The sequence below is a fragment of the Cnephaeus nilssonii genome, assembly GCF_951640355.1.
Source record: "Cnephaeus nilssonii genome assembly, chromosome: 12".
NCBI lineage: Eukaryota > Metazoa > Chordata > Mammalia > Chiroptera > Vespertilionidae > Cnephaeus > Cnephaeus nilssonii.
In genome coordinates this window covers 18,293,499-18,311,704 of record NC_137083.1, presented here as the reverse complement: position 1 = coordinate 18,311,704, position 18,206 = coordinate 18,293,499, and positions in this window count along the sequence as shown.

Below are 18,206 nucleotides of genomic sequence, written 5' to 3'. Positions count from 1 at the left end.
ACACCCAGTATACTGAGTAGTATACTGTAAAGTACTTGTGATAATGCCCACTATAATACTGGATAGTATTCATGTAACAAATGGTTGTTTTTCTACTTTGTCCAACTTTTCATATAACAACTTACATAGCAATAAATTGCCAATGAGGGAAGTCCTATATTATAGAATAATTATAAAATTAAGTATTATGGCCAGTGTAACAATATGTTATAAAAGTTATAATTTCACTATAATAAGGAGTTTATGATGGGTGGGGCTAAAGTTGGTTTGGATATTCACTAGGTGTGAGTATTCAAAACAGTTTCTTCTTTTATTATTATTTAATAATTACTGTATTATTTTCCATATGAACAATTATAAACCTGCTTTTGCTTCACCCTGTATAACTGATCATCCAAACTTGAATATTTTTGAGAATGAAAGAGGATATATACAGTTACTCTAACTATAACTCTGTGCGAAGAGGCAGTGCAATGTAAAATAGTCTGGGGTGAAAGATCAAAATAAAATTAGTAACTGATGTCTATAATATTCTTAGAATATAATTACAACATAAACTAGCTTTTGAATGTACAGTAGGTTTTTTTAAGAATTTGAATTCTCCACCAAAAGAATTAAAAGTGATATTTTAAAATTGATTTTAGACAGACAAGAAGGGAAGGAGGGAGGAAGAGAGAGGAATGTCCATTTGTTGTTCTTCTTACTTATGCATTCATTGGTTGATTCTTGTATGTGCTCTGACTCAGGATCGAACCCACAACCTTGGCATATTGGGATGACTTTCTAACCAACTGAGCTGCCTGGCCAGAGCCCAAAGTATTTTTCCTTTAACTCCTAGGCATGATTCAATGAAACAGGGACACACGAGTTAAACAATTTTAAATACTCTACAGAACTTCTCAGTGTCTTTTTTCCATATATAACTTCTATCCCTTTTACAGCCTAGAAGGTAGAATGGAAGCAATAATGTAAGTAATGGAAGACAAAAGGTATGAACATTCAAAGAGTAAAAAATATTACAAAGATTCTTGTGAATGATACCATGGAAGAATAAATTAGGGGATCTAGACCACATAGAAAGTGTAGGATTGGACAAATGGATATGCGAGGAAAATGAGATATAAATCAGATCATCCTATTCCTCTACTTAACAAGATTCCAATGGCTTCTTTATCCTATATAATCCTATATAATAAAAGGGTAATATGCAAATTGACCCTAAAGGCAGAACGACCAGAACGACCGCTGGATCAGTCACTATGAGACGCACTGACCACCTCTTGGTCCCTTTCCTTGGCCGGCAGGCTCCAATTGCTCGGCGGCGGGCCGGGGATCGGGCGGGAACAGCGGACCTCTGGGTCCCTTCTCCCAGCAGTCAGGCACCAATCACCAGATGGCGAACAGGGAACTGGGGGGCAGGGCTGTCTGTGGACAGCTGAGGAAGATGGCCCTAATCATAGGCCAGGCCTAGGGACCATACCCACACACGAATTTCATGCACAGGGCCTATAGTATTGGAAATAAAATAAAGTCAACCTTTATTTCCTATAAGATCAGGCCCCACCTGCTTCTCTGACCTCTTTTCATGTCCTTCTTCACTAAACTAGACTTTTGTGTGTTTTTTTCAGTTCCCTACATATGCCAAGCTCAGTCTCACCTTAGAAGTTTTGCACTAGCTATGCACTCTGGAAGAGGCATAAAGGAACTTTTTCGGGTTAAAGAACTATTTTATATTTTTATTGGATTGGTTGTTACATGGATGTATGTATTTATAATAATTCATCAAAGTGTACACTTAATAAGTGCATTGAATTGTATGTAAAATATGTGCCAACCAAGTTAATTCAAAGGGAAAAAACAACCCTCTAACTCAGTTACAGAAGTCAACAATATAGTATAGTTGACCTAAAATGTTTTGAGAATAGTTTTGCAAACATTTATCAATTATTTAAAGTGCATTGGTAAAATTTAACTTCTTTGGTATGTAGAAGCTGATTTTCCCAGAGTTTAAACATAAACAATTGGATATGGGTTATAGTCTAAAGGAAGTGAAATTTGGCGAGGAGCAGATAGCATGAACTAAAACTGGGTGGTGGACTTAAAATTCAGTAGGGAGATATCACAGACTTCATCTATGATTTTCATCCAGGAACAGATCCAGACAGCTGTAGACTGTGTAGGGGGCCTTTAAAATACACTTACAAAAAACTATTTTTTTTTAAATCTGATTTGAGTTAAATTTCTTAAGTCAGATCTCAGTTCATCACAGCAAAAGAAAACAAAAAACACCCTTGGCTTCTGCTCTTACAACTCACTCTGTCTACACATAAAAGATATACTAAAGGAAACAAGCTAAGACATAAGGAAAGCATGTACTATTGAGAATAAACTGTGAATTGTAAGAAAAACGAAATTACTAGTGGTGTGTGTGTGTGTGTGTGTGTTTTCTTCTGCTGTGGCCTTGATGAAAAGGAAAGGGAAGAATTTGTGCAGTTGGTTCACTACCCCCCAGGTTTTTAGAATTATGTAAGGATAATAGTATTTCCCCACCCATCCCCTGAGGAGCTTTTAAGACTAGCATCTGTGAGGTGCATTTCCTAGATAAATGCGAACTGCCCTTTGACTCTCTTCAAGATAAGAAAACACTGACCCTTTCAACCAAGTTATTTATGACATTCACATAATGTGAAACAGTGCTTAGACCTGATGGGAATGCCCAGAAGTACATCTACTGAAGGCAGTTAAGATTCCCCTCTACCACTATCCAGGAGAGACCACCACACAAGTTGAACAATGCCCAACGCTCATTTAGAAGTTTGATGAATTTAATACAATTCAAATTAAAGAAGATCTCAGGGGAACATGTTTAGAAAAGAAAACCAGATGGGGCTCCAGTGTAGAGCATCCAGGGAGCAAGTGTGGGAGTGTGGGATGCCCCATCATCCTAGAGATTCCGGAACTATGAGAAAAAGTGATTTATCTTTTTGGTGAATTAACACACACAATGTGTTGGTGGCATAATACTGAGTTTCAGATTTCATAATAAAATTTTCCAGATTGTGAAGAAAAAGGAAACAAACAAAACAACACTGGACATCGGAAGGAGTCATCCCCACTTCCAAAGAGACTTACCAAAGTAAAGGAGAATAAAATAAAAGTGCATACAACATATCAACACTAGCTATCAAGTGGGAAATGTCAAAATGTGTGCCACCAAGAAAATAAGGGCAGAGCTACGACTCTCCCACTTGTTGTCCTGTTTTTTTCTTTTTTCATTTCTTTTTTCTTTTTTTTTTTTTTGTTTTGTTAATCCTCACGCAAGGATATTTTTTCCATTGATTTTTAGAGAGAGTGGAACAGAGAAGGAAACACAGAGAGAAACACTGATGTGAAAGATACACACCGATTGGTTGCCTCCTGCACCTGCATGAGCCCTGACCAGGGCCAGGTCCTGGGAGGACCCTGCAACCAAAGTACATACCCTTGACAGGAATCAAACCCAGGACCCTTTGGTTTGCAGGTTGATGCTCTATCCACTGAGCCAAAGCGGCAAGGGCATCATTTCCTTTTCTTAGTATGGTATAATAATGCTAAATGATGGACTTGTATACTGGTCTGGAGGATGGGGGAATGTTGATTTTTTCAAAAGAATATAGAGAAAGAAAACCCAATTATCTATTTTTAAAAATTAACACAACATTTAAATATAAACCCAGAAATAGTGAACCTGGAGTTGTCAATTTGATTTAGAGTCTTGGCGATGTTACACTTGTGAAATTAACCCTGACTAGTCTTAGGTATAGGTGAGATCCAAGTGTTTCTCTCCAGTCAGATAAGGGATGCTAACTCAGAGGAAATGATGGAATATTTTTGGTTTACCTTGTTTTGTTTTACATCTCATGAAAACATTCTTAAAATATACTGCTGTTCCATTTGTGTCACTGATATCTTATTCTGACAATTTTAGCAAGCTCAAACCCAGGACAAGTATTCTCAAATAAAGAGAACAAGTATTCTGAATTTTCAATATGCTCCCTTCACCAGAAAAATATAAAATAGTAAAAATTAAATTAATGTCACCTGAAATTCTACCACTTAAATGGAATCACATAAAAATAAATCTGTCAAAAAATCAGATCACATTCTACTTGTAATTGTATGAGTTTTTTCTCTATATTACATAAATAATGAAAAGCTTTTTCTGTCAAAATTTTCTGGCTCAAATAGTAATTTTTAATGGCTGCTTAGTACATTATCTGGATACACCATAACTGACTGTAAATATACAGTCTTTTAGTGCATTTTGGTTATTTCCTTATTTTTTTCCTGTGCTTAAAACCAAAGCTAATATAAATATATGGAATTATTTGAACACCTGGGTTATGCATTTTAATTATATTTATGTGATATTAAGAAATAATATAATTAAGGAATTAAGGCTAGACTCAGGAGTTTTAATTTCATGATATATAATGTATCAGAATTCCATTCTGTCCCAAGGAAACAGGAATCATTTAGAGAGGAACGAGAACACAGGAAGCCTGCAGTCACCTACAAGGACCTTATTAGAAATCTAAGGAAAAATATGTGTTACCTAACAAATAAGTAGCTCAACTATCGCTCACATTGGCAAGCTAGAATGAGAAACAAGGGATGAGCAGAGATTCTCAAAGTGGGGATAAGATCATCTGAAGGACAGCAAGGGATGCACAAACTAAGGCAGTCTGACAACTACAAACAAAGTTGTACTGAGTAAATAAAGGATATGTTCCATATTTAATTGACAGAGCAGATATAAATAAGTCATCAGGGACCCTGCTGAAACTTTTGGCTTGAATGTGCAAACTGTCATGCTAAGCTGACATGTGGTAGCAAAGACTAATGGTTTCCAGTACACAGTGTCCATTGGGAGGAAATTGGAAGCAAACCTGGGAAGTTTAGAGGGTGATTCCTACCCCCATACTTGTATCCCCACCCCCTTTTCCAGGATGGCAAGAATGATAGTATTGCAGATTCCTAGAAAAATAAAACTTTGGGGAAGATATATAACATGGCTTCTACAAGGGGTAAATAATGCTCCACTAATTAACTCAATCACAATTGTATACTCTATTGATTAAATAGAATATACAATAATAGATCATGTCCAAAATAACAGATTTTGTCTCGCCCTCTCCTTATTGTTGCTGCTCTCCCAGCTTAAAGCATTGAGCTCAGTTTACAGTTAATCTGCAAACATCCTCACCTTACATAATATATCTTTTATTCCATCATTAGGGTAATGTGTCTGGGATGTATCTAAGTGGTCCCTTTCCTGCTTAGACAGGAACTACAGGATAAAATAGGAACGTTCCACCACAGTTCAGGCCTTCTGCAGTAGGGTCTCTTCTGGTCTCATCTTGCTCTCCAGCTCCTCTCCAGAAAGGCCTGACAGCCTACATGCAGTTCTTCACCCTGGATGCATGCCTCCATGTCTTACATGCGCTATTTCTTTTTTTCAGAATGCACTTCCAGTCCCTTGATAGCCAAGCAAATTGTCTTTGGAGACTTTGCTTAAATGTTCCCTTCAGTTAAACCTCCCTCCAAGGTAGAGTTAGAGGTTTATCCCTCTGTGTTCTCATCAGAGTACTTAGTCGATTACAAAGGTGAACCTTCTTGAGGGCCAAATAAGCTTCCCTTCTATGTGTCCTTATAGTTTCTTATAGTGCCTTGTACTTGCCAGGTTCTCAACTAAGATTAATTGAATAAATGAATCTCTTAGATTTCTCAGAGGTGATACAGACACAAGAGAAGGCAATTTTATTTCTACTTTCAAAAATACTTTGAAAGTTTTATCCTATAGGTGGTTAAAAAACAATTTGAAAAATTGGTTTCCTTGTTATTATGGAAAATGTTTTGTCTTAAGTACGGAAGTGGCTTAATGACAGGAAGCAATGTGAGGGAATAAATGATAATTTCTCTACTTAGAAAAGTGTTAGTGTTAAGGTTCCCTAGGGATTGAGGCTGTAACATAATCTCAACCAATATGTTAAATATATTTTTTAGGAAAAAGAGAGAATATTTTTTAGGAAAAAGAGAGAATCCTTTTTATTTTATCTAATTTTCAAGGACCCCTGTGTAGGGAAACACTGAGTTGATAGGCATAACATGCAAGACTATAATACAAGCAATGGAAATAAAGAATAACAACATGATTTTGATGTAAGAAAATAAAGATAAGAGAGTTAAAGCAAAATCCATTCATCTAATTTATTTTGAGTACCTATAATAGATAAAGTTCTATTTTAAGAGTTGCAGGGGCTACAAAAGTGAACAAGACTGAGTCATTGTACTTACTTTAATACATGAATAAAAATATTAAAGTGAAATGCATTAAACTTTAAATTAATAATGTTATATAGATTTTTAGAAGAGTAAGAGATACTCTTTACTTGGCAGAATTAGGAGTTCCATGAAAAACATGATATGTGAGCAACTAATGATGTCTAGATATGATTTTTAAAGATAAAGATTAAGGAGGGTGATTTTAAATAAAAATTAAATAAGAAAAAAAGGATCAAATATGACTATAAATACAATTGGGGACAACTAAAACAAAATAATTGACAACAAAAAGAAAATATTCAGAAAGTTAATATGAAGAGAGAAAAAGGATAAGATGAGTAAGATTGAGGGCAAAATGAATTTATAAACTACTACACTGTGAATTATAAATTACTAGGAGCCCAGTGCACGAATTCGTGCACCTTGAAAGGAACTGTTGGCCCCGAGGTTGCAATGGGCACAGGGACGGGTCTCGGCCCATCCTCAGCGCTCCAGCCTGGCCCCTCCCACCATGGCCCCCAGTCCCTTCTCTGCCTGCAGCCCCGCTCCCGCCGCCGCGACTCCCATGTGCTGACGACGCTGACCTCACTCACACCCACTGGCGGTGCAGAGCGATTGGGGCCGATGCCAGCAGCGGGTGCGAGCAGGATTGGCGCTGTCAGCGGGTGTGAGCAGGCCTGGTGCCAGCAGTGGGTGCAAGTGGCGGCTCTGGCACCGGCACTAGGTTCAAGTGGGGCCGTCACTGGCAGTGGGTGCGAGAAGCAGCTGCCGGTCCAATCGCCCCTCAAGAGCAGGGGGAGGTGAAGCCCTGAGGGGCAATCAGGCTGGTAGCCGCTGCTCACACCCGCTGATGGCGCCAAGCGATTGAGGCCAGCACCGGGCACCATCAGCAGGTGAGAGTGCCAGGTGGGACTGTGGCATGCTTGAGCAAAGAATTTTCGGTAACCACCAGAAGCTTGCCCCAATGACAGCGACCGGCACCCTGTCTTGGTCTGGCGCCCCTGCTCCACCTGTGCCACCATCTCGCCACAGCCAATGCCTGCTATGTTCTGTGTTCTTCCTCCGCCTGCTGCTAATGCTTGCCATGTTCCGTGTGTGCCCCTGGTGGTCAGTGCATGTCATAGCGACCGGTTGTTTGGTTGTTCCGCAGTTCGGTCTATTTGCATATTAGCCTTTTGTTATATAGGATGACTTAAGAAAAAGATCCTAGAGTCTGGAGAATATCTGACTGTTGCTGCAATAGCAGCAGCAACAACAAAACCTTGCAATTATGCATCTTCAATTCTATTGGAAATAAAGAATTTTACTGGCAAAAAAGCATTTCATTAGAAATAAAGCATTCATTGAGACTCAACTGTCATATAAAGCAATGGTGTTATACTTGAATTAAGTCTTACATTTTAAGCACTTATAGTTTGCAATTTATTTCATGTACATGGGTCTCACATCAGGTAAAAAGAATAGGTGCTGCTATCCTCATTGTAAGGGTAGAAGGGCAAAGACCTAAGAAGTTTAACTTTGTTCAAGCTTACATACTAGTAAAAGATAGGCAATTCCTATACATTTCTATAGGCAAACTCAGTTTCCTTTCACTTAATTCCACTTAGTGTTCAAGGCAGACAGATATAAAGTACTAGAAAAAGCCCTAAAGGGGCATCATTAAGATAATCAAGAGAATCAAGAGGATTCTTGAGAAGAATAAACGTATGCATTTAGGAATCTCGTTTGCAAAGCAGCAATTGTTAATAAAATTTGAAATGTTGCAAATAAATTGAAGATGGCTTAGATTATAAAATTCCAATAACTAGAACTCTAAGATATTTTAGATCAGAAGTTACAGCCCTAGCCAGTTTGCTCAATGGATAGAGTGTTGGCCTGTGGACTGAAGATCCTGGGTTTGATTCTAGTCAAGGGCACATAGTACTTTGGTTGCAGGCTCCTCCCCGGCCCAGGCCCTGGTTGGGCTCGTGCAGGAGGCAACCAATAGATGTGTTTCTCTCACATTGATGTTTCTCTCTGTCTTTCCCTCTCTCTTCCACTCTCTCTAAAAATCAATGGAAAAATATCCTTGGATGAGGATTTTAAAAAAAAAGTAACAAACACAACCTGTTGGCCATATCTGTCCTCTAGACATGCATGACCTTCACAGTATATTTCAATATGCTATCAGAATTTTGAAATTGGGAGATTTTATAGAAAGATCCATATTTGTAGCTTCTTTTGAAAATCAAAAGCTCTAGAAAAAGCTGACTCTGGCTTAACAAGACACTCAGCCGGACTGAATGGGGGCTTCGACAGCTAAGAGGGGGATTTATTCTCTGTTTCAACATACTATCTATCCTCTGATATAAACTACTGAAGTACACTACGCCCCAGTGAGTTATACTTAGACTTTACACCTTTATATTACTGGGGAAGCATTTGAGTGTTGGCCACTGCTCCAGAATCTAAGCAGAAATTTCTGAGGTGCCTTTTGATGCTAATGGTAGGCAAGTCAGTTACACTCTCCTTCAAAAGAATTCTTTGGGTGTGCTAATAGAGAATGAACATTGAACAAGACTTTAGAAGACACTCTCTACCCATTAAAATAGACCTCCATGTTAATGGCAGAGCTCCATGGGGAAAACCTAAATACGCCTGCTTCTACAGAACGTGACCCCTCGCTCTTTCCGAAGCCAATGTTTTTATTCTCCCTCAGATTCCATGAGATTCAGATTCATTGATTTATTCAATAAACATTTACTGATTTCTCACTATATGCTAGGTATTGTTTAAGTTGCTAAGGCAAAAGCAATGAACAGAATGGTCTAAAACCCTTGCCTTTGTGGTTAGTGAGAGTAGACAGAAAATAACCGATATAAACAAATAAATATATAGTAGGTTCAGGACAGGGTATTGGGAATGTGCAAGAAATTGTAATTGGGTTAAGGGATATCATGAATAGCCTCTTTGAGAAAGTGACATCTGAATAAAAATAGGGAAGGGAAAGGAAAATCAATAAGTATCAGAGGAAAGAGTATTCCAAGAAAACATGCTCTCCTATCAATTGCCCTTTGTGCTCATTAGTTCAATTTTTTTTTTCCGGCTACTGAATACCAATAGATAAGCATTTTTGACCTCTGTGTATGGCATGTCTGATGATTCCAGTCCCTATGTTGTAAAGTTTTTTTAAGGTATATTTTAATATTTCAGGGCCAAGGGATCATGTGCTACTGAAGCATTTAATAAACTTAGTATCTAAAGTTCTTTGGATTTTGTCAACTCTCCACAGAATGCAAGATTTCTTTTGTTCTTAAAAAAAAAAGTATCAAGGAGTTGTGTACTCAAAAGCAGACCTTTATTACCAGAAAAAATGAATAATTTATTTGGACTTTTTCTTTAAGTGAAGCAGGGGGAAAACATTTTCCTCATTTTAGGGATTCTTTCAAGACTCTTAGATTAAGTACCACTTTTTTAAAAAAGGAAGAAAAGAAACTTCTATTTACTTTGCAGTGTGCATGGGCCAGGTATTTTAATATTTATTTTGCCTTATAAAAAGTATTGAACAAATGAGTAGATTGAGATTTAGGCTAAATAATTATTCAAGTTTATAGAGCTAAGAAAGAAAAAAAGACAGGATTCTACCTCACCTGATTTTAAAGTTGGTTTCTGTATTACGAAAAAATTGAGAAGGTTGCTCTACCAGTGGTTCTCAACCTTTCTAATGCCGCAACCCTTTAATACAGTTCCCCATGTTGTGGTGACCCCCAACCATAAAATCATTTTCGTTGCTACTTCATAACTGTAATTTTGCTACTGTTATGAATCATAATGTAAATATCTGTGTTTTCCGATGGTCTTAGGCTCTAGGAGAACCGCTAGCACGGTCACCTAAGACCATCGGAAAACACAGATATTTACATTACAATTCATAACAGTAGCAAAATTACAGTTATGAAGTAGCAACGAAAATGATTTTATGGTTGGGGTCACCACAACATGGGGAACTGTATTAAAGGGTTGCGGCATTAGAAAGGCTGAGAACCACTGCAGACCATAATGTGACCATAACCATGACACTTACTTAAGGTGGCTAATATATCTCTCTGGAAGAAATTTACAGCAATTTTTGGTAGCATTGTGTGAAGCTGGTGGATATATATGAAGGGGAGATTGGTAAATAAATTGCTAGTGAAAAAGGTATCTAGAACTGACTGATGTCCTCCTGCAGATTTATCTGTGCATCATTAGACATTACTCCTCTCCTCCAGGACACTTCTGGAAAAACTCCCCAAACAGCAGTTAGCAGTTTCTGTATGCAGAAAATTTAAGCAACAAGAACTAAAGAAAAAGAGAGGGGGAGGGGGGCGTAAAAGAAAAAAGAAAAAAGAAGGCTGAGTTCCCAATGGATTCCATTGTGCTCAGGACAGAGCAACCAAACACTGCTCTCTGCAAAAGAAATGTCAGACCATGGTGCTTTGGAGGACCATACAGCCCTCTCACGTAACTGTTCTGATGAGGTGTCACCTATTTCCATCCAAAAGCTGTTGTAATATGATAACACCTTTGGGATAAGGCACTTTTCTGTCTATGAAATTATTGAATGCAGGCCTTATTCACCTCCCCACATTAGGATTGGATGCTCAAATTCTGACTGTAGGCCCCGCAGAAAGGAGAGGAGGCATCCAGCATATGAAAATCTTCCATCTGGAAAACTCCTTAATGGGAAATAAATGAACTAGATGATCCAATGAGGTCCTCCACATCTTTAATTTCCATGATTCTGCCTAGGAAGTATTTTGGAACTTTCCTAACCCAAGGCAGATTCCACTGATTTCTAAAGTGTGGAGAGGAGGGGGAGGTGATTGGCACTGAAACAAGGGAAGGAGCTGCCCTTGATGCTAGAGAAAGATGGAAAGCCCAGGCAGGAGGAAGTGGGGTAATTGATCTCACACCACCTTATCTTGTTTAAATACCAGAAGGGGGAATGGAAGGACCAGGTTGCCAATTTGCTGACTCTTCTGGCAATGGAATGGTTGCTGAAACTATCCTCCCAGTAATTATCTGTTAAGAAACAAATGCACTTTCCTCTTTAAAACCCAAGGCCTATTTTTACATAAAATAAGCAATTAAGTAAATCCTTTTTGGTTCTCAGTCACTTCTTTAACTTCAGTTCCTAATCTGCTTATTGTTAACTGTCCCTGTCCTTACCAGACAGAAATAACAGCTGGCTGGAGAAGATCTCAATGTGGGGAAACCGGAAAAGGATTTGCAACATTTGGTAAATAATACATTTTACTGAACAAAAGAAAAATAGGAAGGGATCTGTGTCATTTCTGAAATGTTGATTAAAATACTAATGAAAATTCTGCAGTTTCAACTACATTTGAATTTATGAATATAAGACAAATTCTTGCTACTCCATCTTTATGGTTGCCAATGTTATTGAATCTTATGGAAACTTTTATGACAGAACCAGTTTTCAAACCAGATCCACCTCCCCTAGGGATAACCAACACACTGTGTCATTTAGCATTAGAAACTAGAGCCCCTCCATTTTCTATACTTAGTAGACCGGTTGTTTCATGAGTAAGGCAATTTCCTATTTTAAATTAAACATATTTTCTATTAGTTTTTATCTATAGGATTCTGAGTCCTTCCTACTTGAGATCCATCCACAGTCCCCCATTGCACACTATTTTTAGTGCTCTTTTATTACCTGTACGCCCAAGACTTCCTAGGCGCTGCCCCTGCCTTCTAGGAATTCATATCTGATTCTTCCATTTCGTGTAACTGTTACAGGAAAAGAATCACTCATTTTACACGTTTATATTTCTTTAAAAAATACTTCAATGATTTCTACAAAGATATGAAGAGAAGTATTTCCTGAAATAGAATTTTTGGCTGAAAGGGACATTGGCTTTTCTCTAGCCTGGCATTTATATGGGACTGTAGGTTAGTGTTTTGCATCTTTTAAACTCTTGGTGAATATCTTCCTAAGAGAAGAACGCACCAATCTCTTGACCTCTATTCCAGAACCTAGCAGAATGATTATTAAAAGTAATGTTAGGAAGCCTGAGGAAAATGGCAATTCGAGAATCAGTGAAGTATGTGAACCAGTGTCCTAGTGTGGGCTCTGTTCTTGCTACCCACATGTTGTCTCTCATGACTGTGTTACTAACAGAAAGTGGCAGCCCTGACTGATTTTGAAAATGTTAATGTGCGACCCCTTGAATTTTCTTCCTCCACATGGCAGGAGCCATTATCATGGTGCAATTCACATAGTGGCCTTGGCTTGTTAAGGACCAACTCTTTCTGACTGTTGCCTATGAAAGCAGAGAGCTGCTCTTGCCTGCTGAGTCCTCACCTGATATATTCAACTCTAGGTCCCCAACATTTAGTACACTGGAAGGCTCAGGAAATGTTTGCTAAATGTTAACTGTATACATTGAATGAATAAATGAAGTTTGTTCATGTAGCAATAATGTTTTCCTTTTTTTTTTTTTTTTCCTGTCACAGAGCCACCAGCTGTTTGTAGAACCGTGAAGGTTGAATTGTATTAATATAAATAAACACTGTCTGCCCCTAATTATACGTGTGACCTTGTGCAGGGGACTTCCCTCTCTAGACCCTGGTTTCCTTTTCAGTAAAGTGAAGGAATTAAACCAGTAATCTCCCAAGTCCCTTCCTGTTATTCCATGCAGTGATTAGTGCGTGATGACAATAGCACACGTTCTAGGGTAATTTACAGACTTGGGGCAGCCGACTTGCCACTCTTCTCCTCCTTAAAGAGGACATGAGTTGAGTTTAACAGGCGAGTGGAGAACGCAAAAGTAAGGGTTTTCTCCCATTTGTAGACAGATAGGCTTTTCTGTTCAGATTTCCAGAGGCTAAGAATTAAGAGCATCCGAAAATATATTTTTTAATGCCGGAAAATATTTTATTTAGATCAATTAACTGGATAATTGTTGGTTTTATTCACAGGAAGGACAGGGCTTTTCATATTCATGAAACATTAATGACTCCAGCCCCATTTAATTTCCACACATCTGTTAAGTATAGAAAAAAAAAAGAAACCTAATGATCTAACAGAAAAACACACTAAAGGCTAACATTTGGTTCACAGACCTATCTTTCTGTTTGCCAAAATGAAGTTCCTGAAGCTTTCGTAGTAATTGTTGTGACTGAGCAGAGCAATGGGACTTATGTACATTCATGCTGTATACACATGTATTTGCGCCTTCCAAGCCCATATTAGAACCTGCTATTTATTTCCTGAACGAAACCTAAATTAGATAGTGATATTCTGTGATGTGCTGAGAAGTGGATGTACAATGTGTTCCTGTTTAAAAGAGAGACAGTGAGTAGACAAAGACAAAAAAGCAGTAAATAACTATGCCCCAATTGATTTTTTAGCACAGTTCTTGCTGAAAAGTCTTTCAGGAAAACAAGGACATTCAGGAAGTAACCCCCAATCTCTGTGGACAAATGTATTTATTGAGAGCCTGCTTGGTGAGCAGTGTACAGACTCCTGGACTTAGCACCCTGTTTCAGCTTTTTTTCCTTCTAGTACTACTTAGTGAAATGTCCTCAGTTTCTTCTTCTGTAAAATGGGGTTAGTATAGAAAGGTTGTGAGGATCAAATGACAACAGTGTGCGTGTATAAAGAAACAGTGAGGAAGGGCATGGAGAGGTCAATGTAAAGTCCACACCAAAAATGTTACTCTATATGACTGTTTTTGCTTCTCACAAATTTCATAATCCCCTTGGTTGTCACTAGGCAAATATGAAAATTACCTTGTCACAGTGGCTTATAATGTTGCTTTACCCATGTTATAACATAATCATAATTATTAATTTACCACCACCACCAACAGCATGTGCCCCTATCTTTATCTGCACGTAAATACATTATAGCAGAATACCCCAGTGTGGGGAAGAAACTGTATGTTCAAATATTATTAGAATACCTGAAACACAATTTGTACATGAAATTAGCTACATTAATTATGAAATATATGTACAGTTTTACTTGTTTTGCAATAGTCTAGACTTTGTAAATGTTAAGTCAAGTATAAATTAAAACAAAAATAAACTATGAATGCCATTTTTTGTTAGTAAAATCTATCACTACCATATCAGATTGCTGTCTTGCAATTTCAACACTTCTACTTCTGACTTAGGAGAACTCTTAGACTATGTGTGTTGGTGGTGGAATTTGCATTTCCTCCCCCCCCCCGCCCCCATCCCTGCCTTTTATACTACTACTTCTTGATGGTGCTACCTGGCCAGGAAAAAAGCACGCTGAGATATTAATTAAGACTGATCTGGGCCGAAAGAAGGGAAATCATCATTTCCAAATATCTCCCTGAGATTTCATCCTTATGTTCCCCACCAATATAGGATTTGCTTTTCGGCAAAGCTCCTCCCAGAACTGGCAATTAGAAAACAAAAACTGGGTCTCTCTACCTCTTGAAATCTCTTCCACAGAAGAAATTACTCATCTACATCTCCCAAAGTAGATCTTCTCCATGATGTATTTGCTGCTGCCCTTTACCAAACATATGGCATCAGAAGTCAGTGCTGCAAATCTTGCAGTTGGTTTATCCTGTTGGTTAGGTTCTCAGCCGCCTCAGCTTTATGTTTCCTTAATATCAAAAGAGTTTCCTGCTGATACACCTACTGAAATTCATAAAGAAAGAAGCTCTTCAGTATACCACGAAAACATATGTAGTTCTACTAGAAAAACTAAATCTAAGCACACAGGAATGTGAACAAGAATCCAAAGTGGTAGAAGAAAAATTCCAGGTAATGGTATGGATGGGAAGTGTGTCTCTTATCAATGTTCTCAGCCTGTTTAGTTAGAGAGGGGGTGGAGGGGATAAATGGGTTTACTCTAAATCTAAAGCCCACATTTGGAAGGTTTTGCCTCCACATGCATGACTACAGAAACTTTACTTCATCCTTTTAAAAAACATTTACTTGGTTATTTCTTGAGGTTCTGGAGGCTACTTGATTTGCGTACAAAATTTTAACTGTTCAAGTTCATTCATCTCAGTTTCTATTTTGAAAGTCATGTGCCCTTGAGCCACTTACGAAAGGCTCTGCTGGCAATGACATATTGCTTTTTCTCCTGAAAAGGCAAAGCATTGGACCATACAGCCTTCTTTCCACTAGCTTCTTTAGTGACATGCAGGAATGTGCTCCATGACTAAACGCCTATTTGATGACCTGAATCAATATTACGAATCCTTTCTACATTAAAGTAAGCCTCCTTAATGGTCTCTTTAATTGAATTCTTAAATATGTCAGTGTATATAATTAGTCACAAAAGATAAAATTCGAAGAGAATTGTACTTGAACTCATTGAACAGTTTAAAACAAAAATCATGGAAGATCTTTTAACTGTAAATGTCTGAATTTGGCCACCACCACTTGTAAACTCTAATAGAAGGATGTGGCATTTAAAATTTTGCCAATCGATTATACTGCTATATTTTAGCAATTTTAAGTCAATTCTGAAAATCTGGACTAAACAATTTTACAAGGAAAATTACATTCAATATACAATAACTATTTATATATATAAACTGCTAAATTATAAAATACATATGCCAAATGCCCATTTTTGTCATACTTGTTGTATTCTCCTACTTACTCTATAGCAGCCCTAAGTACTATAGGGCTGGCATAGAGTATGTGATCAATTCTATTTTATAAGTGAATTTTAATACATATTTTAATTGGCTTCTGACTAAATAAACTATCATATGGCCCATTGTAACTTCATTGCTCAGGGGCTACAATTCCCAAAGTCAGGTCATAGAATCCATATATATGTGGGGCAAGAGAGCAGCTCATTAACTGCTGTTGTTTCTTTATGCCTAGGCCTTAATAATTTAAATTTTATTGCTAATAAATAATTCATACTATGATAGTATTGTTCTTTTTTTAAAGACCTGAATTGTCTTATAACTCTTATTTTTTTTAAGACTCCCTGGAAATATTTTTCTGTGAATACTTAAGCATTGGTTCTTTAGGACTCCCTGGGAACAAAAAGTTTGTTTTAATTTGAAATATGCCAGATTCAGTTAAATAATTAACTAGGGTCCACAGATTTTTACCTTCTCCTTCATAATAAAAAAGTACAATTATATCATTAAAACTTAGTTATCTTACCTAATAATAGACAAATATGTAAACTGACCGTACCTCTGCTATACCCACAGCCAATCAGAGTGAGTATGCAAATTAGAAGGCTAAAGATGGCCACCACCCAGCTGCTCCAGGCATGGAGTGGCCAGGTGGGGCAGGACGCCTGCTATGAGAGGGAGGGTGGGGGACGAAGGGATCTACAGGAGCAGAGTGCCGCAGCAAAGACAAGACTGCAGACTCTGGCCAGAGCAAAGGCCTGGGTCCTGGGTGCTGGAGGAAAACCCGTGCTGGAAGCCAAGGGAAGGAAGGCCTACTGCACAAATCTCTTCATGCAACAGGCCTCTAGTATTAAAATAACAAACCAACTAACTAGGGAGGCATAATGCTCTGTAGAATCTAAAAAGGGACTTGTATGTATGGACCAATGTTTCTTTCTCTGATTATGGGTGGGCTTTTTTACTATGGTAAAATGCACATAATATAACATTTACTATCTTAATATTTTTAAAATATATATGTTGATTGATTTCAGAGAGGAAGAGAGAGGGAGAGAGAGATAGAAACATCAATGATGAGAGAGAATCATTGATCAGCTACCTCCTGCACACTCCCCACTGGTGTTCAGCCCGAAACCTGGGCATGTGCTCTGGTCAGGAATTGAACCATATCTCCTGGTTCATAGGTCAACACTCAACCACTATGGCTGGGCATAATTTTGACTATTCTAAGTACCTCCTATAAGAGAAAGCATGCAGTATTTGTCTTTTGGTGATTGACTTATTTTACTAAGTATAATGTCCTTAAGATCATCTATGTTGTGGCATATGTCAAAATTTCCTTCCTGCTTAATGCTGAATAATATACCATGTATATGTATACCACATTTTGTTTATCTATTCAGAGCCTACTTTCAATTCTGAGTACATACCAGAAGTGAAATTGCTGCATTATATGGTAATTTTATTTTTAATTTTTGAGGAACTGTCACACTATTTTCCACAGCAGCTGTACCATTTTACATTCCCACCAACTATATACAAGGCTTCCAAGTTTTCCACATCCTCACCAACACCTGTAATTTCCTATTTGTTTTTATTTGTTTGCTTGTTTGTTGTAGTCATACTAATGCAGGTGAGGTGGTATCTCACTGTAGTTTTGATTTGCATTTCCATAATATTTAGTGATGCTAAATTCTATATTTTTAATTGTATAGACATAAACCTTTTCCCTTTTACTTGACAATTCTAAAGGAAATTGTCTAAATAAAAAAGAAATTCCAAATGGTAATTTTACCACTATAAGCATATTTTTAAAGGACTAGTATAAATTTGAGGAAAACAGTTTAATGAAATAAATAAGTTAGTTTATTCTATAGTCAGTCTACAGCTTTCCAAAGTAGCAATTAAAGTATTCATTCACTCATTCACCAAATACTAATTGAGAGTCTCATTTGTGTTTCAGTGTGTGCTTGTGGAAATGTATAAATCAAACCCATAGTTCCTGCCCTCTGACAACCTATCTCTAGTTTATAGGGCATTATCTTTTGTTAGCCATGTATAGGTCAAAATAAAGATGTGCCAAGTGGTCCCACTGAGAAGTCAGACAGATCTAGTTCAAATATGTTTTCTTTGTCTTTATCAGAGGAATGTCTAGAAAACGTTGCTTAAGCTGGGTTTACTCATCTGAACAATAGGCAAAATGTTTTACTGAAGAGTTTTATGTATTGACCACGTGGGCAGTGTAAAGTG